Below are 27,298 nucleotides of genomic sequence, written 5' to 3' on the forward strand. Positions count from 1 at the left end.
CCTCTCCTCCACCTCCAGTCCCCATTCCCAGCTGCATCCCAGTGCCATGACCAGTGCCACCCGCACCCCCAGGACGGGGACAGGGGGGTGCCAATGTGAGCTGTGCATCACCCCAGCCCCAGTGATGGGTCTCCACAGCATCTCCTCAGGGATTTTCTGAGGAACAGTGATTTTATACAAAAATAAATCTATCTTTGCATCCCTATTTGAATGATTACAGTGGGGTCTCTCACGGGGTGAGCACGAGGAAGGGGGAGTGCAGGAAATAAAGGAGCATCCACCCGCAGCGGGGCATTGGGAAGGAGGGAAAAGCTGTGTTTTATGCAGCATCCACGATTTTAACTACACAAAGACTTTAAAAAAACTCCAGTAACAGCTCCGGTACTGGGGTAGGATTAAAAAGAAACCAGATCCATGTTCCACTAAAGCTCATCAGACAAGCAGGAACAGCCCCAAAACACAGCAAGTCAAAGCAGCATTTGTGGCTAGTCCTGGCGGGGAGGGATTGAGGGGAAGGTGCTTCCTTTCACCATCCGACCTGACTCTCCCCTCACTCTCCTTCATCCCCACCACTGGCTTCAAATGCCTTCCTCACAAACATTCCAGCTTCCTTTTAGAAAGGAAAATAATTATGCAGGGGAATAACCACTTCTCTCCTACAAACACACAGATATGAACAGTTAAACACACAACTTCGGGAACTTTTCCAAGATTTATATGTTTTGCATGGAAAGCAAATGTTGTGGGTTTTTTTTTTTTCCCTGCCTGGGAAAATATTTAAGCGCTAAGTTTATGGAGCCAAGTCCATTTATTCCTGGTTTCTGCTGCTGCTCAGACAGAATCTAATTAGTGATTTAAGTAGCACTGGGGGATGCGGCGCTGGCCGATGCCCGAGCCCCCGGCACAGAGCTCTGCCGGCACATGGCTCTGGGAATTCTGGCGCAGACAGAGCTCTTATCCATGGCACAGGATGGCAGGAGTGGCTGAAGGATGGCCACCCTTCCCTGGAGCACCCCAAGGCTCCCAGGAGAGCTGCCCAGGTCCCTTCCAGCCCCACCAGCTCATCGCCGCCGCGCTTTTTGACACAGTAGAAGTCTTTTCATGGTGATGCTCTTAGAAACAGCAACACCTGATTTGCATTTTCCTGGCCCATTTTACCAAATCCCTGCCTTCAGATGGAAACTCCTCCCCATGCTCCCAGCACAGGGCAGCTCCCAGCTCCATCTGTGCTGGTGGGACCAGTCCCATGAGCCAAGGCAGCAGTGGGCAATAGTCCTGTCCCATCCCTGGAAATGTTCAAGTTCAGGCTGGACAGGGCTTGGAGCAGCCTGGCACAGTGGAAAGTGTCCCTGCCCATGGCAGGGGGTGGAATGGGATGAGCTTTAAGTTCCCTTCCAACACAAACCATTCTGGAATTCTACAAAACCCCAAGATCCACTCAGTCCCAAGCCTCAACCACTTGCTCAGACCTGGAGACTCTTCACAAGGCCCTCCAGCTTTTTGCAGCAAGCCAGCCAGTGATTTGCCTATTTTTTTCCATTTATTTGTGTATTTTTGCAAATCTTTCTGGCCAGTTAAACCAGAACCATGGCGATTGCGAAATGCAGGAAATTTGCTGCAACGCTCTGTAACTCTTGCAAGGCAATTAGCCAAAACCTCACACAAATAAGCTTTTTTGCCACACCGTTCTAACCACCAAGCATTAACCCATTTTCTTAGGAAACAACATCTGCTCAAACAACTTCCTAATCTAGCAGCAGGCATGGAAAAAACCCACTGCAGTGTCTCTAGTGCACGGTAAAGAGAATTAGCAGGTGGATTTGTCCTGCTCAGAGGATGCTGACCGCACCCAGGCTCCTCTCACAGACCCTCTCCCTGGGATATTTATTCCCTGGGGCAGGAAAAGTGACAAGGTCAAAGGTTTCCCTGCAGCAGCTCCACGCTGTAAAGACAGAGGAGATGCTGGAGCAGCCTGGGGGCTTTGGAGCAGGATTTGCATCCCTGAACCCGACTGTTGCAGGGTCTGAAATCCTTGGAGCTATAGGAGCTGCACCCTATAGCTGTAGGTATAAATCAAAGCACAGCAGGACGGCACAGGTGTCTTTTGTAAGAATAAAGAAACCACTGGGCAATAAAATAAGTTTCCATTTCCTACCCTGGCCTTTACACAGCTTTTTTTCCTGGGAAGATGGGAATATAGAGCCAAAATGAGGCTCCATGATTTGCCCTGGGAAAGACAGAAACCACACTGCATCCTTCTCCTTACTCCAGATTAAAACAGCAGCCACACTCCTGTGCCATTTGTTAGAACTCATTTCCTCCCTTCCTCTCTGCTCCTGCTTTCTCCACCATCCCGAAAAACCAACAAAATAAAATAAAAAGCTTCCTTTTGGGAACGCAGTGGTAATAATACTGCTCCCATCTGTTGGTAAGTCCGAGGACCTGCACGGGGAGGAAAGAGGCTGGAAAGCTGAAAGGGAGTCAAGCATGGTTTTACTGAGAAATGAAATCCAGCTTTAAACACAGTAAATCGGAGACTATTCTGAATCACCTCTTGAATTTTTTAATGCTACTCCTGGGAGCACTGAAGGTAAATATGTTAATTTGACTTCAATCATGGTGCAGGGAAAAAAAAAAAAAGCAGCACACTGTATTAGTTTAGGGTACCAAGTCTTAAAACTATTCATGCATTTCTGCATATTTTATACTCAGCAAATAAAGTTCCAAGGTTCTATAAGGAGGCTGCAAAATTATTCTGAGTAAGCAATAATGAGCTGTGCATTATATAAGGCTGATACTAATGGTAATCTATTATTAAAATTTGAGAGTTATGGCAGCTCCACAAGAGTCCAAGAGCAGGTTTTCCTCTCTAGGAAGGGAAAGCAGCATCTGGAGCAGGGAGGTTGGCCAGACAGGTTTTAGGGGAACCAAGCTGCATCCCAGGTCCTCGGGATAATCTGTCCCATGTCTCCCTCATTAACTCTCCCACAGGTACCACCCCGAGTCACAGCAGGTTCATATTCCCAGCGTGTTTCATTCTCTGCCTGACGTTTCAGCGTAACAGATCTCCCAAAATGCATTAAAAAATTAACAGGGTCTCAGGTTTGCACATCTCAGCCATGCCCAGAGCCACCCTGACCCTTGATTCCTGCTGTGATGCCCCACTTGGGCTGCACAGAGGGCAGGGATGTGTCCAGTGAAACCCAGCGAGCTTTTCCTACCTGTCCCCTCCTGCCAAATCACTTCCAGGGCCTCAAAAGAGCACCACCACATCCAGGGTGGGTACATGGACCACACCAGTACTCAAATGCACAACGGAAGAGGGCACATCCCAGCACCCTGGCCTGGGGAAGGTTCCCTGCCCACGGAACAGGGGTGGAACAAGAAGGGCTTCAAGGTCTCTTCCAACCCAAACCATTCCATGATTTTACCACGCTCAGCAAGTTCAAGCCAAACTTTGCTTGGTGCTGGTTTGAGCTAGATGTGTTCTGCCTCTCTCCCAGCCCCATTCCTTCCTGGACACAGATGCTTTCCTGGGGACTGGTGCTTCAGGATCCATCCCAGCGAGCGCTGTGGATTTTAAGGACAAATCATCATCTCCTGAAACAGCACCTCTCAGCACTGCTGTGAGAGAAACAAACAGCAAACAGCCCAGAGTTTGGCTCATTTTCATCCTTCCTACATCTTTTGGTGAGAATCGAAGCAGTCTCTGGAGGCTGTAAAGCTGGATTTGGAGAACTCACACAGAAATAGGCACATCAGTGAGGGACCAGGACATCTCCATGTTTAACCTGTACAGCTCCACCTCAGGGCTCGTGGACCCTGAACACACCTGGGAACGTGGTGGTCTCACCTCATCACCTGCCCCTCGGAGGAAGATCCTCCCTTGGTTTCGCATGAAATACAAAATCACATTTTCCCTGCGTTTTGGGGCGCAGTACAACGCTCAGCCAAGCTCCTTTTCCCCAAATGAAATTCTGCAGTAAGTGCAGATCCCAAAGGCAACGTTCTGCCCAAACCAGAGGATAATGAAGCATAATAATTCCAGGAGAAACAAACTTAGTCTGAGACCTTCCTGCACTGAGAAGGATCTTGAACAGCGATGAGCTCTTTGCTCTCCACACTGAACAAGGCACTGGGAAGGAAACCAAAGCAGAGCAGGTCTGATTTGCTGGGTGTTTATGGCACCCACCTGCTCTGTGCCCATTCCCTGCTGTATTCCCTGCTGGGCTGAAGGAGTTAACAGCTCCTCTGGGATGTAACAGGAGCTGGAGTTAGTCACCCAGGCATGTCCGGATCGGTATGAACCGGGAGCTGCCTATGAATGAAGTTGCCTTGGAGATGCAGCCAAAACCAATGACCAGATATTAACTTTTCACCACAGGCTGCCAAGGCAGGCAGAACATGTGAAACCAGCAGGACAGAGCTTCCAGCCAAGCTGGAACATCCGGATACAACGTGAGGGACCCCTGATTCCCCCCAGAGGAGTAAAACTTTGTGTCTTTGCTCAAGGAACAGGAGAAATTTCCCCTGGCAAAGCCAAGCAGGCCAAGAGCCGGCAACAAAACCTGCTCTGGGACCTTCTGGAATGGGCAATTAATGTCCATAAGCAAGATGATGCCTTCCCTTGGTTTAATTTTAAAGTTGATATTAAAGATAGCAGCTCATTGCTATTAAAGATACCAAGCTCTTTAATTCTTACCGGAATCAGCCTCATAAGCAGAAAAAACAGCACGGGCACCTTACCCAATGCAGCTGAAATGAGACATCATGAAACAAACCCATGAACAAGGAGTTTGGAGGCTGGGCTGGTGCAGGATCACACGTCTGCCTAAGCCAGCACTTCCTCTCCACTTCCAAGGGCAGGTTTGGAGCTGGGTGAGCAGGAAGGAACGGCTGTCCCGGCCATCCGCTGCCTCCCAGGGCAGTCACGCAGAAGGAAACTCAGCTTCAAGCACAGCTTTCTCAATCTCAGCTCAGAGCTTCCTGCAGAGCCCCCCTGAAGGTGCTCAGCCACTTCCCAAGGGGACAGGGCGAGGAGGACAGCGGGTGACCACAGAGGTGGCAGCATGTGGCACCAGGAGGAAGAGCATCCACTTAAAGTCCATGGGTGAAACCCACCTCACCTGGACCTCTCCTCCCTCCAACCTCACTGACCCAAGGGAAGAAACAGCTTCCAACCACGACGAGGCTTGCTCTGCACGAGATAAATCAGCAGCACAGCCCACACTCCCTGCTGGGGAACACACAGCACCAATGGACACGCCGCGAGCCCTGCTTCCCAACCCAAAGTCCGGCCTCTGTGGGGGATGATGCTCTTCAGGCCCTGCAGTGCGTCTCGCACAGGGAATGACTTGCAGGGCTGTGCTGGACACGAACCCAGCCCCAGCGCCAGCGACGGACAGGCGGTGACACCACACTCGGGGCTGTCGGGGCCATCACAGATCCCCCTCGTCAGAAGAGCATGAAATAAAATGGACATCTTCCCATCAGAGCAAACACTCCCTTCCCATCCGCACGCCAGCCCCTCGGTATTTTTTCCCTGAAGGAAAAACAGAAGATGCTTTCCATAAGCAGACGATTTCAGCAGCTAATTTTACCATCACTTATGGTCGACTTTATGACTAAGATTTCATGCTGACTATATTAATCCTGTCAAATTTCAGAGTGAGAGAGAAATGATACTGTATATTTTATGGCTGCAATAACTTCTAAGCCATTAGACATGCATGCTGACATGAAAGTAATCAAATTGATTTTTTCCTGTTACAATGAAGAACTTTGTATGAGCAAATAGTCTTTCTGGCACAGGAATGAAACGCCAAGAAGCCTGTGCTCACTCAGGAAATTAGGAAATTGCCACGAGCCATCATTCAGAAATTTGAGTTTTCTGCTTACTCACATTTTATTGTCAACAAAGCTGAAAGGGACATGTTAGTCAACAAAATGATTGACAAAAGCCAACAGGAGAGATAATCAGAGGGGTTTGAAGCCCTGTTAAATACTGCAGAAGCTGCAGTTAATGGCTTTCCCAGCATTAAAGGCTCCCCTGTGCCTTTTTTAACCTCATCAGACGCATTTTGCCCCTCACAGCTCACTGGCCACTCCTTCAGGTGTTGGGTGGACAAGGTAGAATGGATCAGAGTAAGTTGCTCTTAGGGCTTTTGGCAAGTCCTGGAGACCTGGAAGTGTTGATGGAAATACCACAGTCAACGAGAAAGCCCGTTGGCCAGAAGGTAAACTGAAATAATTTCTAAATGAAAATAGATCTTTAATTATAAATTCCACTTGCTTAGTGTTTTGTTGAGGGTTTTAACACCAACTCATCTCTACACCTCGACTCTGCCTACCTAAAACTCTGATTTAAAACCCTTTAATCCAACCTGTGTGTCAAGTTCTGGAGAAAGCCAGGTCAAAACAGACCCACGGTGGGCAGACAAGTGGCAGGACAGAGGTGCCAGCGCGGGGTGTCCTGTGTGGACAGGGGCACACCCGGGCAGGGCAGGGGCTCTGCAAGCCAGGCCTTGCAGGGATGGGCCAACAGGGCACACCTGCCAGGTGAAAAACCCTGTGAAAACCTGTTTTCTTCCCCTGCTGCGTGAGAACACGCTGGGTGTGAGAGGACAAGATCAGAGAGGCTCAACATCTCCAAAGACTCAGCAACCAGAAGCAATTAAGTGCAGATAACAAAAATAATGCAAGAGACTCAGCTGACACCCTGCAGGCACAGCCACGGCTCCTCCACAGCCAATAAAGTGTAAGATTGTCTTTCAGTTTTCAGTATTTTTGTCGAATATCGATATCAATCATTAAGTAAGGTCAGGTCTTCCAAACCAAGCCACCTGCATGTAAAAAACTGGCACAGGGATGTGCTAGAGCTGTCTGAAGGCTCAAAGAGATAAGGGTGTGTATGTGTGTATATATATATATATATATATATACACATATGTATGTCTTGGGTTAGCAAAAGAATTACAGTTTTAATGTGCCTAAAATGCTCTGATGGCTCTCTATCAATAACATTTACTTTTGGTTATGTTTTCTTTTGGTTTTTTTTTAAACAAAAAGAATTTAGAAACACAAAACCATAAAACCACAGCTACATGGATCGCCTCAGCCAAGACTTGCAAAACACCAATTTTAGTGAATTCCAATTTTAGTGAATTCCAATTTCAGTGAATTCCTTTGTCCTTCCACACCAGATATTTATAAAGTCACCAGAGGTGCTGTGGGCAGGGAACATTCCACTAGACCAGGTTGCTTCATCCAACGTAGCCTTAAAGAAAAGAAAGTTGGCTTCATTTGGTTGGGTATTTTGTTGTTGTTTTGGGGCTTTCTTTTGTTATTATTTGGGGTTTTTTTCAGGTTGCATACAAGCAAAGCTCTCCCAACAAAACCCAAGCCAAAGCTCATCCCAGCACACTGAGCCTCATTAACCAGCACCAACCAAAGGACCCTTCTGTCACCCCTGAGATTTAGAAGGATCCCAGACTCCAGAGCAAGCCTGGCTCCACGTCCTGGCTTGGGATGTGGTGCCCAGAGGAGGGCGAGCAGTGAGCCACCAACCCTTCACCACCTTCACTTAAACCCCCAGCAGGAAACAGCAAATCCTTCCAACCAAACCCCTACACAATCGTGTTTCAAAGTTATTACCCAAACTCTCCAAATCCAGAGCCTTGCAAAGGTAGGAGAAGCCTCCCAGGAGAGGCAGTGAACAATATCCATGAGTTTCTCATGACCTTACGGAGATTGCCATGACAACACCGCTTCGATCCTCCAAACATGGATATATTCATTTGCACTGGTGTGATTGAGAATAATTAGAGTGAGATTCCCTGAGCCGGGGAGTCACAACCGTGCACGGCTCTGGCAGCAGAGCCCAAGTTCCAAGGGAAGCAGCCTCAAATTTAAATGTAAAAAAGAAAACCGACAACACTCTTCGGAGCCGCGTGACCTAATTCATTATAAAGAATGTCAGTTAGCAAACCTTTTAAATAAAACATTAAGCTAGAGGTAATTTGAAGCCTTGTGGATTTTGTTTTACTCAATTATTTTCTAATGCTTCAACTTCAAGAATAAATATGCAGAAATCAAAAAAAAAAAAAAAAAGGAATACTAAGGGTTTCATTTAATTCTTTTTCAAAAGAAATGAAGACATTCGTACTAAACCAAAATACCCTCGACCAAGCTGGATTTTTAATTAAAACTTTTATGTCCTACAAGATTCTTCAAGGTTATAATATCTGCTCCCACATCATGAGGCAGCATCACGCTCGCACAAGGGCGAGCCCGTCATTCACGTTAGAACAACCTGTGCTACGCACTGCTATAACTTATTTCCAGGATATCCACTCACAAATTAAACCAGGTTGGAATGCTATTTCTTCCCTGCCCCATAATTTCCATAACCACTTGCAATTTTCACTCTGTTGGGAAGAGTTTCCCTGCAGCAGACAGAGGCAGGAGATGATCACGCTGGCCTCTGCTTTGGTTTTATTAATGCCTGGGGGTAAGAACACAGCTGGAGTGAGGCAGGTAGGGATGTAACACCTGCAGAAGGGCAGCACAGGATAAAAGCCACTGCTGATACTCACAGCCTAAAATGAGGTTAATTGGGAAAAGGGGGAAAACAAAGGGAATCACTGAATCCCAGAGTAGTTTGGGTTGGAAGGGACCTTAAAGCCCATCCAGTCCCACCCCCTGCTATGGACAAGGACAACTTCCACTATCCCAGGTTGTTCCAAGCCCTGTCCAACCTCGCCTTGAACATTTCCAGGAATGGGGCAGCCACAGCTTCTCTGGAAGGAGCTTGATGAACACTGCAAATGCTCTTCTAAGAAAAACGATAAAACCCAAAGAAATACAGTCAAAAGGAGGCATCCTTTGAAGCAAAACAAAAAAGAAAGTTTAGAGCTAAATATTTGATTTGATTTTGGCAGCATCACCCTTTTCCAGAGGATACCAGAAAGAGATTTGCAGGAATGTGCTTAACACCGCTCTGCTACAAGTGCGTGCTACGAAACATTCTGGAAACAAAGAAACCCAGAAGATAAAAAGATTCCTTTCCGCCACACTGTTTAGAATAAAACACCTCCCTACTTTGATTCAGCCTGCCTTGCAATCTTTAAAAAATAAAAAGCCAGTCTCTCCCTGTAATTCACCCAGTGGGTTCCAGCACGGATCTCCAGGCTCAACCAGCAGCTCCCATCAGGAACAAGCGTGACCCCAGGAGATGCCAGGGAAGCAGAGGGCAGAGCCAACCCATGTAACCCCTCACTGCTCTGATTTTCATGTCACAACCACACCCTGGGGCCGTTTTCGGGGTGTTAAAAGTTCTCTGTGTCACCCAAATAAAGGATTTGGTGTTGGTGGAAGGTGTGAAGGGTGGAATTCACCGAGCACATCGCACCCACCCCAGGGCGCTCCAACCCCGCTCACACCCAGGGCTCCTTTTCAAGGCAGAAAACTCCGGATAAATCCATTTCTCTGCAGCAGAGAATAAACAAGGATTAGTATTCACCCGTTCATAACAGGGAAACCCTGCAGCTAGAGGTGGAGTCAGGCTGTGCTGGAACATCCAGCCTAAGTTGCTTGACGAATGCTAACTATGACTTCCAGCTTATTTATCTAATTTGGGTTGATTTTTAAATATTGAGTTATCTAACCAGACACAAAAAGAGAGCCTGAAAATTTCCTGTGTTAGTGAAAACTCTCCCTGCCGCTGTAATTCAATCTACATGTCTGAATATTACTGACTTTTCTCAATCACATTTGTATTGAGAAATGCCTAAAAAAATTCAGGACTTGGTTTTCTCAAAATGGTGTTAAGTGCCTGAAAAATGGGGATCTATAGCAAATGAGCCTCTCCAAAGCTGACTGTAATGCCTGCAAGTCTTTTAGTCATTTACAATATTTACCAGGGTCTATTTTTGCCAATCAATCTATAACAAAAGCAGAACAGCCAATACCTGTAAAACAATCCGCTCGATTTCAGTACAGTCTGGTTTCCATGTGAGGAAGGGGCAGCTCTGAACTGATCCAACCAGTTTGCAACACACACAAAAAATATATGGAGGAGGGATGAAGTCAGTGGCAAAATCCTCAATGGCTTCAGCCGGGCCAGGACTACCTCCAGGAACGTGCTGATGCTTGGAGAAACACCAGGAAGATGCCAAGGCTGGAGAAAAGGAGGCTCAGGGAAGATTTTATTGCTCTCTACAACCACCTGACAGGAGGGGGCAGCCAGGATGGGTCAGGCTCTGCTCCCAGGTAACAACTGACAGGACAAGAGGACACAGCATCAAGCTGTGCCAGGGGACGGTCAGGTTGGACATCAGGAGGAATTTCTCCATGGAAAGGGTGGTCAGGCATTGGAAGGAGCTACCCAGGGGGTCTCTGTCCCTGGAGGTGTCCAACAAAGGCCTGGATGTGGCACCCAGTGCTCTGGGCTGGGGACAAGGTGGGGATGGGCCACAGGTTGGACCTGATGATCCCAGAGGTCTTTTCCACGGGATCCTGTGACTCTGTGAAGGCTGGATGGGGCAGGACCACCCATCCCACCGCCAGTATCTGGGGTCCAACCTGCCACCACTCCTGCAGTGCCCCCCACTCAGGGTGGTCTTACTGGTCCCAGTGATGCAGAGGCTGAAACTGGTGATCCTGGACACCTGGGGAGTCCGTCCCTATGAAATCCACCCCAGTCCTGTTCCCTGGAACTGCTGCTCGCGCTGAGGGTGATGCAGAGCATCCCCACCCCACGGAATACGAGGCACCACCACGTAATTTCAGACAGCACGGAACAGCTGAGAATATCAGAGCCTGTAATCACCATCAGGATGGATTTGAAACAACCATCTAAGCATGAAAACCCTCCCTGACCATCCCTGAACCCACGAGGTACAACACACTCCCCCCAGCCCCAGCCCTGGTTTTAAAATTCAGCCTTTATCAGCTTGAGTTGAGCAAATCCAGTCAAAAGGCAGAAACGGATTGTGCTAGTAAGCAGAAAAACTGTTACATCTTCTGAATGTAATTTTGCCAAAAGCCTCTGCACAATTTTTTTTGTCACGCTTTGCATTATGAAGGAAATTTCTTTTTAGAAGAACAGGAGAATGATTTGCATAATATTCTTTGCAAGTTAATATCAGCCTCTGATAATGATCTCTGCATAATGCAAAAACGTTTGAGAAGACTGTTACAACACTAAGTAATCATATTTTAAATTATGTTTCCCTTTATAGAAAGGTGTTGCAAAAACACACAGACATGAAATCTGTCTGTTGAAGTCCCAAGAACCACCTGACCATCTTCCCACTATTCTACTGTTACAGATTGCAACACTGCCTTTCAAAATCTTACAAAACAAATTACTCTGCAACAGTCTGGCTTCACAGAAGGCAGAGCTTTTTCCTGTGCTGCTGCTCCAGCACATTACATTTCACAAGAGCCTCTGATGTACTGCACGAGTTAAGCAAGGGGCCAGAAATGAAGCTGCAACACAACCAGACAGACCCGCGGTGAGGAAGGCAGATTCTCCCATCTCACACTGCCACCAGGCAGAGGTGGCAGCACCAGGGCATGCCCTGCCTGCCACCAGGTGCGGGGGACACCAGTGACTCCTACTTTGGCCCAGCTGGCTCACGGATGCAGCGCTGGGAATTAAGACACTGACGCCGCTGCCACGTCCCCACCGGGCCAGGTGTCCCCTCGGGCAGCCGGGGATCTTCCCGAAATCTCTGCGAGGGATGAGGTGCTGGATGCAGCCACGAGATCTCCGCTCACGCCATTGCTCAAGGCTAATTAGGTCAGGAACTAAACATAAAAGCAGAGGTCCAGGAGGAAGCCATTTATACAGCTCTGCCGGGCAGCAGCCTCTTAGATGTGGGCGCCGGCGATTTCCCTCAGCCCATCTCCAACAGGGGATGTGGGTGGGAAGTGAATGCACTTGGATATTAAATACTTAATACGTCACCAAGAGTTAACAGCCACAGCCAGGTGGTTTAAACCTGAGCTAACCTCCCCTGAACGACAAGGAGCAGAGGGTGGTTCCTGGGGCAGCCCTTGCACGAGGAGATGAAATCAGGAGTGGTGCAAGAAGCAAGGAAAGGCACTTTGGGGCCAATCATACAAATGATGTAACTCAGATCTGGGGAAAGCACGGAGCAGGATCCATGGTGTGGGCTGTGCTCCCAAGGGCATTGCCATGCAGTTCCAATACCAGTGTGCATCCCACAGAGCCACTGTCCCCAGCCTCTGCCCATGGCACCTTCAGGACCACAGTGGGAAGCACGTACAGTGCAGCCAGTGCCCCCCACGCCTGTGACACACACAATAGGGCATCATTCAGCCTGCACGGTGGGCGGTTCTTGTCCCACCTACAAAATGAAGACTAAAATTCAAATACCAGATCTGAGCAGCCAAGGCAAGGAGAAAAGAGCCTCTGGGATGTCAGTCTGAGCTCGCTGAGGCAGCTCAACTCCTGCCTTGGGCATGAAACCATCCCAGACACATGAGATCATTCCTCCCCTCAACAACTTTTGGTAACTTGGAGAGTTTCTCCAACCACATCCAGTGATGGGCAGGAGAACAATCCTTCACTCCATCCCATCTCTCCTTTTCATACCTTTCGAAACAAGTTCCAAGCAGCTCCTTGCTACACCTCACCCCAGACTCCCTCAAATGGGTTTGCAAGCATTGGGAAGTTGGGCTTTTTCCCAAAAATTGCCAGCAAATCTCTCCCTGCCTTCCCCGAACTGACACATCCGTCCATGCTGGTGGGTGGTACCACCAGACACAATTCCTAAGCTCTCAACCCACCTCCTGTCACCTGGACAGCCGTCACCCAGACACCAGGAGGGAAAACCTCTCCCAGGTCCCAGCAAACACCGCAGCACCGGCACGTGCACCGGGGCGGGCACCAGGGTGTGAGAACCTCCTGAACCCAGTATTTCCATTGCTAATGCTGCACCTTGGGCTTTGGACAACATCCCTGAGGCACGCAGGACAGGTCAGGGGCAGGCTGCAGGGTGGGGAGTGGACACCAAACCACCCAAACTGCACAAATCCCTGAGGCACAGCCAGGGGAGGCTGCAGGAGCACGGCTCTGGTGGTGGGGCTGGCACTTGGCGTGACTTGTGATGCCCCATAAATGCATTGCAACTGAACTGCATCTACAGTGCTTCAGGGATTCTGGGGGGAAATACCGGTTGGGAGGTGTGAAAAGAACCAACAAGTCATGACTTTCACTTTCTAAAACCTTCTGAAAGAGTAGTAAAGGCCACTGGGATATTTTTGTTTAAAATCACTCGCACTGTGGACATCACCAATGTACCACTGGAGTTCTCTGTGTTTTGATGATGGTCAAGCAAAAAAATTAAGCTCCATGCTCTGCCAAGCTGTGCAGGGGTGACAGCCTGGACCAGACACGCACAGGCTGCAGGTTCCCTTGGTTTCACCACCCCCTCCAAGTTGTGCTGCCCTCCTGTCCCCCTGCAAAAAGTTAAGTCCTCCCTCCTGCATCGTTTCTCCTGCCAAATTCAGATTAGTCAGCAACTACTGCAGGATACACCTCTCCTAAGGCATTCACAGACAAAGCAACAGCCAGTTTGGGATCTTAAAGGGAAGGTAAATGAGGAAACTTCCTAAACTTGATTGCAAAAATATTCATGAGGGTACCATGTGGCTCGGGTACCTCCAGCTGCTCTGCTGAAGCTCCCACTGGCTCCCAAGGGAATGCAGAGCTGTGATGGACACTGAATCAGTGCTGCAAGCTGGAAGTACAATCCACCAGTGGATCTGAAAACCACCCAGAGCCAAAGCCCCAAGCTCCCAAACAGTCCCAGCCCTCACTGCCTGACCCCAGAGCAAACCTTGGGATGGAGGCTCCCACTGCCAAACCAAAGCACTGCACTGGGCTCAATCTACATTTTTACAGTTGCACAAAGAAACCAAACACCCAGCAGTCACCTGAAAGGCCAGTTATTAGATCACTTGAAATGAGTTGAAATGAAATTCCCACAGGTTTTATTGGACTACTGAGATATTGATTCTGGTGTGCTTCTCGCTCAGCCTGCAGCACAGAAATTCACCCTGCTAGAAATCATTCCCACCTGTGTGCTGAGCCAGAAACACTCACTGTGAATGTACAGGGTTGCTTTCCCTTGCTCCCTCTTCCTGGGCCTACAATTTTCCTTCCCCTAAGGACATTTAACTTGACTGGCACCAATGCTGCTGGTTTCACCCAAAGGTACAAACCACCCCTCTAGGGTGCTCCTGTGCCAGAAGACACCCCCAGTTCATCTGACCAGCTGAGCTGGGACAAGGATGGGTCACACTCTGGCAAGGCCTTCCCCATTCCTGCCATTATGTGACAATTTTGGATCCGCATCCCAAATTCTCTCAGGTTATAAATTCATGCGATGCCTCGACACAAAACAACACCACCATAAATTATTATTTTTTTTTTTACCCACATAAAAAGGGAGGAAAACAATTAAACCCCAGGCTCTGCTGTGTGTGCAGAGGCACTCCAGAGCTCCAAGGAAGCACTTCCCTGGCCCAGCGTTGCCCAACGCCCGCGTCCCTGTGATGCGGTGCCAGCAGCACGCTCTGTGCTTCACGGCTCACTTCCCACAGCATGAACCCAGCCCCGAGAAACTGCCAGCGTGTTCTCCCGAGCCCTGCAGATGCTTCAGCTCCAGTGGGCTCCCTGGCCAGCCCCCCACCATCCGTCCCTCCTCTCCTGCCCGCCTGGTAACGCAGGGAGCGACGGCGCCGCGAGCGGGGAGAGCGGAGCGCTGGGAGACGGCAGCTCTGCGCCTTCCACGGACCCATTCAGCTTTTTGCTTTAAAATAAATAAATAAATAAAAATTCATGCTTGCAGCATAAACACGAGCTGGGCTGGTACCCCACTCCTCCCTCAGTGGGGATGTGCTCATCCCTTGACTTCCAGCTCAGCCAGCCCCGAGGTGCATCACTGCCTGGAGAGCAGCACACTCACCCACCCTCCCAAAAACCCCAAACCCCGTGCTGGCAAGGACAGTTGTGTTCTTCCCTAAAGGATCTGCCCTTCCCAATTTATCCAACATCCCACAGGAGGTGTAAAGTTCTTGGACAGCACAGGCAAAGCTCTGGAGAAGGTGTCCAGGAGTGTGTAAGGCTCAGACTGACCAGCACAGAGTGTTCTGGATGGGATGGAGCCTTGGCGAGGCCAGAGAGGCTGAGCACAGCCCTGATGGGGCCATGGCACAGATCCTGGGAGCTGTGTGATGAGTCAAGAAGCCCTGATGCTGGATTCACGACACAGCCTGTGAATTAGTCAATCCTCCTCTTTCGCCTGGGGAGGGGGGCTGGTCCCAATTCAAATATTGTGTAAGCTGAAAAAGAGCCATTTAAAAAACACAAACCCAAACAGATAAAAATGCAGAAATACTATTGTGGAGGAACTGGGGAAAGCTGAAGCAATAATGACAAACGATTCCTTGCTGCTCTCCCATTCCCTTCCTCCCAGAGCCTTAAAAAGCCTTCGCACCATCCCGCTCCGGCCCTGCTCACGTTACACCGGGATCAACCAAAGCCGAGCCTGGTGCTCGTGTCCTGCCCAAGGTCACGGTGACAGCCAGTGCCCAGGAGGAGCCAGCCTGGAGCTTCCCAGGGCTCTGCCCAACCTCTGACCCCAGCATTCCCACATTCCCAGGCAAGACCTGCCCCGTGGGGGGAACACAGCACTCAGGAGTGATGGAGCAGCAGGGCTGGGTTTTGTCGGGTTCATTTCCATGGACACGACGCAGAAAGCGAAGGCAACCTTCCCAACTTCCACTTTTTTTCAAGGCTTTTCTCTCTCCCTCCTTTTCTTCCCCCCAGTTCTTAAAATCCAATTATAGCACGACTCTCTCAGCAGGGGTCAGTGTGGAATAAGAATCGCCCGAGTTAATGGACATGAGACCAAGAAAGATTAATGCCTAAATGGTTTCAAAAGTTGTATGATGCCGATTTCATTAACATTTTAATTGTAATGTATCTTTTTAATCTTCCTTCACACTAATGGTTTTTATATGCTTCAAAAAAGAAAAAAACTGCTGACAACAAAAATATCAACACACCAAAATTAACAGACGGAACTGAGTGCTGTAATGGGAGCTGAATGAAATGCAGAAAACCATGTTAATGATGCATTAAGAGTAGAAACTGTGCTCAGACAAGAGTCAAAAATTCAGCCCTATACTTGCACGCCCTGACTTTGAACAGGGGCACCTTTTGCAGGTGTTCAGCACGGCCCCAGGTCCTGTCTTTTAGCAGGGATGTGCTGAAGCAACAATCCCAGCAGGTTTACCAAACACAGAGATTTATCCCAAAAACAAAGGGTGCTGGCAGTTAATCTAATTTAACCAGGGTGACAGAGAGGAGCAGCAGGTTCAGGGGAGGTGCCTACTGCTGTTGTCCATCCCTTTCTCCATGGAATGGCACTGCTGTGGCTGTCACCACTCCCAGGGCTCAGGTACCTCAAGCACAGCAGAATTCCCAGACAGGAAAGATGCTGTTGCAACCGCTGTGCAAAATTTTATTTTACTTAATTAGGAGACAATTAAACCTAAGCAATAATGTTTCATTAAGCATGGGCATGTATTGATGATGTTAGCATGGATAAATGGAGGCACAGAAGGAGCAGATAATTGGGGAGCAGACAGATGAAGTTTCAAACAACTTTGGTTTGTAGAAATGTGTGAGAGATACGGTTCTGTCACCTGCCCTGAGGCCGGGCTGCAGCTACAGGGGTGATGCAAAAACCCCAGTTTTCCCTCACAGTCCATCAGAACTTCTTAGAAGGGAGAAGATCCAGTCAGAGGGATACAAAGCCTCCTTATGCCCATCAGGAAATCATAATCCCTATTTCTGCCATGAGGATGTGATTCCAGCCACAACAGAACAAACAAAATGCACATCATCCTACTCGGGCTCAGTCCTTTAAGGTCGCTGCGGGCGGTGCAGTGCTGAGGGAGGTTTCCAGTGAAGGGGCACCTACGGAGAGAGGCTACTCCTGCTTGTGGGCATTTCATCCCACAGCATCTCAGCCACGGATCACTGCCTCTGCTAGGAGGGGTCTGTAGTCCCACAGGGCAGCCAGGCTCATGCATCCCCCTGGAAGTCTCCCAGCAAGCCCCATCTGCCTCTTCCCTTGGAAAACAAGTCCTTTTATCCACCTTCAAATGCATAAACCCTCACTCCCCATCTCCTTTGGGCACACCTTGAAACACCAACCCTTTATTTATGTTACACCTCTGTGCAGCATAATCCCATCAGAGCTCAGGAGGGCCAAAACATTATCACCCCTCTGCCCTGTCATCACTGGCCAGCGTCTCCTACAGCCTCCCCGCAAGGATTGATGTTCTCTCCAAACCTAATCCCTGCTTCCCTAATGCTTCACGTAACTGGAGCGTAAATGTTTGTCCTATGACAGGGAGAACTGGCATGTAAAACATGTCCCCCCACACAAAATGTATATATATCCCAGGCTGCCATACGCTTCCCAGTGGATACCACGGCAGGAACGCGCGTGTGGAGCGGCGCCAGCGCTGGCACCCGCACGCAGGACCCTTCTCCACCACCACCTCAGCCCCGCTGAACTCCCAGCTCCTTGCACAGGCTGTGCTGCTGAAATCCAGCCCCCAGACACCCAGGGATGAGAAACACCAGCCCATAAACCGGGGGAGCCCTGATTGCTCCCACCAAGATGCTGCTGGGGGGAAAAGAGGAATTTTCTCCTGCTGTTTTAACAAACGATGAATAGACCCCGATATTGGCTTTGTGGCCGTGGGGGTGCCACCGGGGAGGTGAAGGGTTTAATCTCGTCCCAGTGACTATATATGGTCACTCTGATGGAGCCACCTCCCTCTGCTCACGCTCTGCTGCCCTTGGCTCCTGGCACTGGGCTCCGCAGCAAACTGGCAGGGCCTGGGCACGGCGCCGGCGCGCCAGAAGTCAGCAGACTCCCCACGTTCCTGAGCTCTCTCTCCCCCTTTCCCAATTTTTTTTTGGCCTGTAAAAAATCTTTTATCAGTTTTAAAAAACAGAATGTGCAAATACTCAAGGAAAAAAAAAAAAACAACAAAACCAAAAACTCTAAAACATTTTAAAGAGTGCTTTATAGAGAATTGTTGCACGGGGGAAAAGAAAACCAACCTGTCAAGTTACTTCTGCTTAAATGTACGTTTCATAATCACTTAGGAGTTGCATGGAAAAAAAATAAAATAAATCTTTTGGTGAAAAGTGTATCAATTTATTCAGCCCACACAGGCTGGTTTGTTAGGGCAGAGTAGTTTGTAGCTGCGATTCCTGCCCCCCCCCCCCCCATCCACCCACCATGGGGAAAAAAAATGCACTGAAATATTTGTCTTCATAGGAAACGCAACACCAAAAAATGTACTTGACACGCAAAATTCTGTAAAAAGTCTGACGCGAGGACCTCTGAAAAGCCTGAGGCCAAACTGCGCCGGCTGCGAGCAGCCCGGGGAACACACACAGCACAAAACCTGTGCCAAGGGCTATTTATCTTCATTCTATCCCATTGAGCCGGGAGCTTTCGGGGAGTCTTGGTCACCGCACCAAAGAACTGCTCCCGTCGCCACTGCCCCGACAGCGCACGGGCTGCCAGCACCAGCATCCCCCAGCCCTCCTGTCCAGCCCAGCCTGCAGGAGTGGGATCCTTCACCGGGCTGAACCCCCCAGCAGGGAGAAGGAGGAAGCTCCACACGCTGCTTCCATCCCCTCCGTGGCAGGCTCTGTCCCAGCAGTCCGATTTTTATTACCTCCGTCCCCATTTAGGAGTAACCACATGACAAACCCGAGCGCAATCCTGCCCGGGGAGCTTGCCTGGGATTGCCTCTCCCTCCCCGGGAACACGGCATTTTAGCAAGTTTTCCCTTCACAGCAGAATTTGTGGCTACAAAGAATGTAAGATTTAACTTTTTTTTGGTGGTTTTTTTTTTTCAGATTCCTGTTCTGCCTCCAAACATTTGCTTAAAAACAAGTTGAACTTAAAAAAAAAAAAAAAAAACAAAAACCCCAACAAAAAATAAACCACTAATGAATCACAGTTCCTAGCAAATGAGCAATTGCAGTTGACACAATGAATTATGCCTGAAGCAAGCTGGGAAACATATTTTGCAAATGATCTCATCCACAGGCAAACCTGGCATGACACTTGATTTGCTAAAAAAGACACAAAGCCTGTCAAAATTCCTGTCACTTCGCAAATAAAGTCAGGTAGAGAAAACCAACAGCCTCACCCTCTTTTAAGCACGCTTCACCTATTTCTCAATTGCTCTACAGGCTTGATTTAATAAAATAAAAAAAAAAACCCTACACACCCTCCTGTAGGTGTGCCCATCGCAGTGGGTGCTGAGGGCTCTCGGATCTGCTGCCACTTCCCTGGATGAGGAATAAATGGGCTGGGAAGCTGCTCTTTGGATGCCAAGCACAGGCTCAGCTTGATTTGAAGCCTAATTGCAGCAAGATATGATGCTTGCTCTGGCCATTAGGTATGGCAGCGAACTCACAATTCCCTTTAATTTCCTCCAGCTGAATGCCTGGTTTTATTTCTTTCATTACATTCAAGTAAACCTCAGACAGGTTAGAAAAATGGGGGGAAAGATACTCAAGTGCAGCCCCCCTGCTCCTCAGCATCCCTGGAGCTGTCCCAGAGCAGTTCCCTTCGGCCCAGCACATCCCACCCTGAAAAGCTGCTGGCTCAGAAAACCTGGAAAAATTCAAAGCCATGGCTGAATCCTCCTTCTAACCCCATTTTGTCAGGCTCGAGTATTTTTAAACACAGAGGAGAGCAGGAGCCGAGTCTCAGCACCCTTTCCCAGGTTGTTCCATGATGTTTGTCCCCAATCCATGGCACCCCAGTGCTGGTGTGCCAGCAGAGCCAGCTCTGATCCCATCCCTACTGGTCCCACAGCCCAGCATGAGCCCTCCAGGAAGCCAGGCAGGGACCACAGGCTGTGGAACAAGACAGCCTGAAATAAATATTTCCATTCCAAGGTGAGCTGGGTTGTGTCCCCAGCCAGGAAAGCACAGTCTGGAGGTTTCTCAGAGCTCCCCGGGTGGATCAGGCTCTGGCAGGATCTTTGTTGGTGTTTCTTCCCCAGCCAGCGATGCCGCAAAGCGGCCTCACTCCTCCTGACGCCTCCAACTGGGATCTGAGCCAAAGCCCAGTCCAGAGGGACTCACCTGGACGCTCCAGCCAGGCTCAAGCTCAAGGAGAAAGGCTTTTTCTTTACTGGACTCACTAGCAGTGAGGATGCTTTGTGTCCCCGCCGAGCGTGGGGATGCTGCCCTGTCACCAGCAGCGGCTGAGAGGAGCCAAAATCTGCCTCCAATTCCAGCAGGCTCCCTCAGGAAAGCACAGTCATGGCTGGGGGAGCTAAAAGGCTTTTATATTGCCAGAGGGCTCCAAAAATATCGCGTCCAAAGTGATCCAGCATCAACACACGCATCCTGGCTAATGGCATCCATCTCTCAGAACAAAGAGGGGCTCTGGGAAAAGCTTGGGGAGCCCTGGACAATGTACTGTGAACACTGACCTGCACAGCCACAGCACAACCAACACACAAACCACATCTCTGGCCCCAGTGGGACCCCCCTGCTCCTGTCCTGATTGTTGCCAGGCTTTACCCCACTCTCTGTAATTCCAGCCGCCTTGGGAGGTTTTTTCGACAAATTTTAAGTTTCTGAAATCCATCCCCATCCTCCAGCATCCCAATACGACAGCTTTTCCCCTGTGAAGCCTTAATTAAAAGGCCTCTGCAGGAGGAAAAACCCCAAAACAGAGCAGTTACAGCCACAGAAGAGCATTTACTCTCAGGACGGAGAGGATGAGACCTCTAATTTTTTCATATTTGCCACTTACTTCAAATCCAAGCATTATCACCTCCATCATCCACACCTTGGGGTCACAGCCTTACTGTCCTCAGCTGGGCAAAACACAGCAATTCAGCTCATAAGGAACAGCTCAGCTTTGCTCTTTTTAGTTAAAAGCTTTCAGAATTTCAGAGCAGGCTGTGAATCTGGCAGGAAATTGGGGGTGAGCCGTGCTGGGATGCTGCACTTTGGAGCAGCACTGGTTCTCCCGAGGACCCCACCGCCAGTGTCCCCACGGAGCAGCAGCAATCATCCCGGTTTGTTTACCGATCCCAGCTTCTCCTGCTGTTTAATATTTCAGCTGGAGAAGGTGAGCCGGCACGCCAGCCCCTCAATTACGCAGGGCGAGAGGCAAACACTTGGCAGGCAGTGAGCACATCAAGCTGCCCACAAGCCTCGCAAATGCCTCCGGAAAGGAGGAGGGGGGAGAGGAGAGGGGAGAGGGGAAAAAAAAAAAAAAAAAAAAAAAAAAAAGGAATATTCAAATTAATGAGCCGGCGGGTAATGGAGACTTGGCTGGAAGTGATCCTGCACTTCGCCGTCGGCCGGGCCGGCGGAGCAGCACGCGATGTACCGCTGGCGTTGGATTTTCCTACGGCAGGGAAGATGTTTGGAGAAGTCCTTGAGCGCTGTAACTACAGCAGGCTGCGGCGGGCAGGGGAGCGCCGGCGCTCCCCCAGCCGAACCCAACTCCTACCCCGAATTTCTGCACCACCGAGGCTGCCCAAGCCCCCCGCGGCAGAGGGGTCCCCGCTGGGACGGGGGCGCATCTCGCCGTGCAAGGGGAGCCCCCGCCACCCCAGGGCTCGGGGGTCCATCCCCAAATCCCAGTTTCAGGGTTCGGCCGGGTTTTGGATTTCAATCTCTCCCTTTTCGCAGCGTTTCCCTCCCCTGGGAGCGAAAGTCCGAGCCCGCGCCTGCATTTATCCCCCAAACGCGACCTCCAGCCCCGCAGCCCCCTCCGAGGGGGGGCTCCCACGAACCCCCGGTTCCCACCCTGCCGCAGGACCGGCAGCAGCGCCCCGACCCCCCAAACCCGCTTCCCACGGCGGGTACGGGGGGTACGGGGGGTACCGGGGTGTGGGGGGTCACAGCCCCGGCGGGTCCCCCTTTCCCCTTCCCCTCCCCGCGCCCCCCGGCCCGGCCGGGACCCCCGGGGCTGCGGGTGAAGGGCGCGATGTGCGTGTGCCCCCCCAGCCCAGCCCAGCCCAGCCCGGGGGCGATGCGGGCTCGGCGCTGCCCCGGGCGCTGCCGTGGCGGGGCCGGGGCCGGGCCGGGGCGCGGGGCGGGGGTCGGGGCCGGGCCGGGGTCCCGGGGCTGCGCTCACCTGCGGGGCGCCGGCCCCCGAGGCTGCCCTGGGCCTGACGCGGCGGGGCCGGGCGGCGGCAGGAAGTGATTCCAGCCGCTCCTCACATGGACTTTCCCTGACCTCGCCCAGCAGCGCCGGCAGCCGCCGCACAGACCGGCCCGGCGGGACCGGCACCGGCAGCGGCTCCGCGCCAGGGCCGCCCGCGGGGCGGGGGGCGGGCGCGGGGGGCGGCACCGGCCCGGGGGACCCGCGGGAGGAGCCGCGGGGGGCGGACCGGCCGCGGACACCCCGAACCCCCCCGGGCCCGCTCCCCCCCAGCCCCGGGCCGCGGGAGGGGCGGGCACGGCCCGGAGCGGGGCGGGAACCGCGGGGCTTGAGCTCGTGCCTTCGGCTGGGAATGTGTTCTACTCAGCCTATTTTATTTTATTTTATTTTATTTTATTTTATTTTATTTTATTTTATATTATTTTATTTTATTTTATTTTTACTTTATTTTATTTTATTTTATTTTTACTTTACTTTATTTTATTTATTTTATTTTATTTTATTTTTACTTTATTTTTACTTTATTTCATTTTATTTGTACATTATTTTATTTCATTTTTTAAAAAAAAATTTATTTTATTTCAGTTTTTAATTTTAGTCTATTTTGGTCTATTTTTTTTAATTTTTAATTTTTATTTTTATTTCATTTTATTATCGCTTTATCTTTTATCTCATTCTGCCCTCTCTTTTTAATTTTCTTTTTTTCTGCTTATATTTTATTTCCTTTTGTTCCTTCATTTTTAAATTTCATTTATTTTGTCTGTTTATATTTTATTTCATTTTATTTTTCTTTCTTATTTCATTTTATTATTTCCTTCTTAATTTCATTTTCATTTCTTTTTTACCTGATAATTTATTTTTTCTTTTATTTTTTCACTTCATTTAATGGGTTTTTTTCATTTAATCTCATTCCTGTTATTTATTTTTATTTACCTGTATTATCTCAGTTATTTCATTATATAATGAGCTCCCATCCCCAGGAAAACCCACTGGAGTTTTGGTCTTTGATGGTCTCCCAGCCCTGATTTAATATCAGAGGGAGATGCCCTATGCTGACCCACAGCTCCAGGGCTGCCTCTTCCGTACCCTTCTCCTGCAGAAAAAGCCTTCAAAGCATCACAAAAAGCAGAGTTCTCTGAGCTGGGACTGCTCGAGCCTTGTGGGCACATTTCCATTCCAAATTTCATCCTATAGCCTAAAAAAAATAAAAAAAGTCCTTTTGCTTTGTTGCCTCTCTAAGCCCAAAATATTAAAATCAGCAAATTTGCATGATGAAAGTGTGCGGCGTTGGTCTGCTAAAGGAATTTCAAAGGAGTAACAAAAAACCTCTTTAAAGCAGGAGCCTCTTGCTGTCTGCTTTGCATGCGAGATTATGTCAGAACTTCTTTGAATCTGGAAGTTTCTTTCCTCTCACACTCGAGAACATTCATCATTTCGAGGCTGCCTTAAAATCTGCAGCAAAATATCCCCATATTTTAAAAATCAGCATTGAATGCCTAGAACTGCTCAAGGCTGAGGAATTTCATTAGCACTTGACACTTTAAAAAACAGTGTCAGGTCAGGACAAACACATTTGCTTTTCTGCTCAAGATAAATTCGGGGTTTTTTTTAGAAATGATGCTTGAGAAATATGTCCCCAAACTGCATTCTGAGGCAGAGCAGTTGTACAACCCTTCCAGTGTGACAATCCCAGCTCCCCTTCCTTGGTTTTCATTGAAGCACCTCAACATCAGTTCGTCAGGAAGTAGTGATAGGAAAAGGGGGAATGGCTTCCAGCTCAGAGAGGTCAGGGTTAGACGGGATTTTGGGAAGAAATCCTTCCCTGTGAGGGTGTGAGGCCCTGGCACAGGGTGCTCAGAGAAGCTGTGGCTGCCCCTGGATCCCTGGCAGTGTCCAAGGCCAGGCTGGACAGGGCTTGGAGCAACCTGGGCTAGGGAAAGGTGAAATATGAGAAATACCTCCTGCAAGAGCTTCCCTGGCACAGGAGATGCCCCAAGTGTGCCCAAACCACTCCTGGGGCTGCAGCACTGCTCCTCGGGAGCAAACATCCCTGTGGGATGACCAGCACTGTCCCCCTGTCCCTCCCTGAGCTCCACAGCCCATGCCAGAGCAGCCCCGTGTCACAGAGGACGTGGGGACACCACTCGTGCTGTCCCGAGGTGCCTCACTGAGCGGCTCCGTGCTCCGGCTCAGCACAGGGATGTGGGCTTTGGAAGCCCCCAGAGCCTCTCCGAGGGTCTCAGGAAATCCAGCCACGTCCACGGGGAGCTGTGAGAGGCTGCAGAGCTGGAAAACCTCTGTTCCTCCTCCAGTGCTCCAACAGGAGAGAAAATCTGAGCTCTGTGACTCGCCCAGGGCCTCCCCAGCTCTGAAAGACAGCAGAGCCTGTTAATGCTCCAGTCCAGGAGCATCTTCCCTCCCTTCAGCCATGGACATTTTTAAAATGTTCTGTGATGGAGAAAGAAACATTTCTTAAGTACCATTTGATGTCTCGGAATGGCTCCGGGGCTAGAGAAAACATGTTTATTTACTACTCTGCTGATTTTAATGCGAAAGATTGGTTCAGTGAGTGGAGGAAACAAACCAGGCAACATTTTCCATAATGTCTGCAAAGTGTTCTTGGGCTGCGGAAATATTTTCTTTCTTTCTCTCTCTCTCTCTTGCCGGCGTTTTTTTCAATCTAGCATTTCAAATTGAAGAATGGCTTGAGGGCTGAAGAAATCACTTGATAAAATACCCAACATTTACATTCTTGCAGGAGAAAAGCTAACTTTTTTTTTTTTCCATCCGAACAGTGGTTTAGTGAAGCAGAAGAAACAATCCTGCAGCATCCCGCGTCCCTTTAACCCTTTCAGGCTGCAGCTCTTCAGCTGAACTTTCTCTGCTCACTCACTGCAGAGCTTCAGGGATTTTGTTCCTTCTCCAAATTCTGGGCTCTAAGGCAACTGAAGGTGGTTAAAATACACCTTGCAGTTTGATTTCCAGGTGTATTTCTGGATGTCTGGGTGAGGGAGCCAGCCTGGCTGGGGACCAGCCCATGGCAAAGCATCAATCTCTGCACCAATCTCTGATTTATTTTGTGCGGGGACGTGACTTTCCAGCGAACTTGGTAATGAGCAAGACCTTCGAGGTCTTTGTAATCTTCCTGCCTCCAGAGATGCTGCTCCGGGGATGCCCCTGGACATGGCTGAGGTGCGCCATGCGCTGATTCCCAGCACTTGGTGATGGTGGGGATCACCCTGAGCACCCATCGGGGTAGCTCCGGGCTGGAAGGGATGCTGGAAGAGACGCAAAAATCCAGGAGTCTGCCGGGAGACTCCTTTTCCTGCAGCAATCCTTCAGAGGGCTTTGCAAAGCACATCAGTTGTCGCATTAGGAAGAATTTTTGTAGTTTGCTTTGTAGGTAGAATAAGTTTTATCTCCCCCGGCCGACGCGTGACCGATACTTGTGCCGGGCTGTGAACTACAAGGCCACGTGGTAGGTGGAGAAAATCCCCAGAAACCTTCCCTTTGATGGCCCATTTCGGCACCACTTCAGCACGATTGATATTCATGGAGGCAGGAGAGGACACGGCAGCTCTGGTACGGCAGAGCAGAGTTCACTGGGATTAGCATAACACCGTGAATGGCGGCAAATAACAAAACAAAATGTATCAGAACCCCTCGTTTATGTGCTTTATTTATTTATGCCAGAGGGATCTGCCTTTTCCTCTCCCCTTCACAGCAGCCGAGCGAACTTTGCCAGGTGATGAGTTCTGCTTGTCGTGCTCCCTCCTGCAGGAATAGACAATCTTTAATGTCCTTGTACAAAACGACGACACTGTGAGCGAGGGGGGAACCGGTCCCGTGGGGGATTTGTGGCAATCAGCTGGGCAGGGGCTCTGGCCAGAGAGAGCAGCGACTCTCCAGGTCCACCCCTCTCAGCCACGAAGCTCAAATCAGGACTGAAGGCAGCTCTTACACCGCCTTTCCCCTTGGAAAATGGAGATAAAGAGGTTTGATGACAACGTGTGGCCATCCCGGGACTTCATCTGCCGGCCCTGCCTCCCGTGTTGTGGTGTCTCCATCTCCCTCCCAGGATTTCTCTCTGCTCCCATCAGGGAGCCTCGATGGCGTGGATTTCACTGGGAAAGCTCTAACCCTGCTGCAGTAAATCTCTCCTGGGTCACGGGGGGTCTCATTCCAGCCCAGCAATGTTTTCATGTCAGCCCCCAGAGCTCCCCTGGGAGGCCCAGGGCTCAGAATTGGCATTTTGATGGTGTCTGAGCGCTCCGAACGCGGCCGTGACCCTGCGAGGTCTCTGCCATGCAGGGCTCTTGTGACAAGAGCAGTCACCACTGCAGCGGGGAGGAGAACACCCCCCACAGCCTCCAGGGCCGTACACGGGAGGAGAGACGGGGTGTTAACACCACATTTTGGGACAAGCCCCTGAAATCTTTGCTCAGCCAAAGCCACAGCACCCGGGGAGATGATTTCTTACCCAAGAAAGCCTTTTGTTTGTTGTCTTTGGTGGCTGTTCAGCTCTGACATTTTTTCTCCATGGGGTTTTCTCCTTCCCAGCTTTGGAAGGGGTGTGATGGCTCCAGCTCTCCCAACCCTCCATCCACTCCAGTTCCCGTGATGTCAGCCAGGAAAGGGAAGCACTGCTGGCAGCCTCTGCCACCTCACTGCTCTGGGCAGGGCTTCCCCACATCAGCCCATGAAGTCACTCATGGGATAAGACAAGGGAGCCCTTGGGATGGAGTCGGATATTCATGGAATCCCAGAATGGTTTGGAAGGGACCTTGAAGACCATTTTGATCCAAGCCCCTGTCATGGGCAGTGACACCTTCCACTATCCCAGGTTGCTCCAAGCATTGTCCAACCTGGCCTTGGACACTTCCAGGAACGGGGTGAAGTTAAAGTTGTTATTTTTGATGGCTAATGTAAATAAAGCTCTGAGTTCTTTACATGAAGCCTCTACACAAGGCTTGAGCATCACCCTGTGCCACGCAGCTGACACGGTGCAGATGTGGATTATTTTG

General features: G+C 49.9%; 1 protein-coding gene across 1 annotated transcript in view; it reads right to left on the reverse strand.

Annotated features, from left to right (window-relative positions):
* The window catches only part of NACC2 (NACC family member 2), a 53,514-nt gene extending 31,093 nt beyond the window's left edge, over positions 1-22,421 (reverse strand). The window contains exon 1 of the mRNA XM_039561541.1: positions 22,248-22,421. The gene's annotated coding sequence lies outside the window, so the exon portion shown is untranslated. The remainder of the gene's footprint in view (positions 1-22,247) is intronic.
* Positions 22,422-27,298: the final 4,877 nt, after the last annotated feature.

The sequence above is a fragment of the Corvus cornix genome, chromosome 17 (assembly GCF_000738735.6).
Source record: "Corvus cornix cornix isolate S_Up_H32 chromosome 17, ASM73873v5, whole genome shotgun sequence".
NCBI lineage: Eukaryota > Metazoa > Chordata > Aves > Passeriformes > Corvidae > Corvus > Corvus cornix.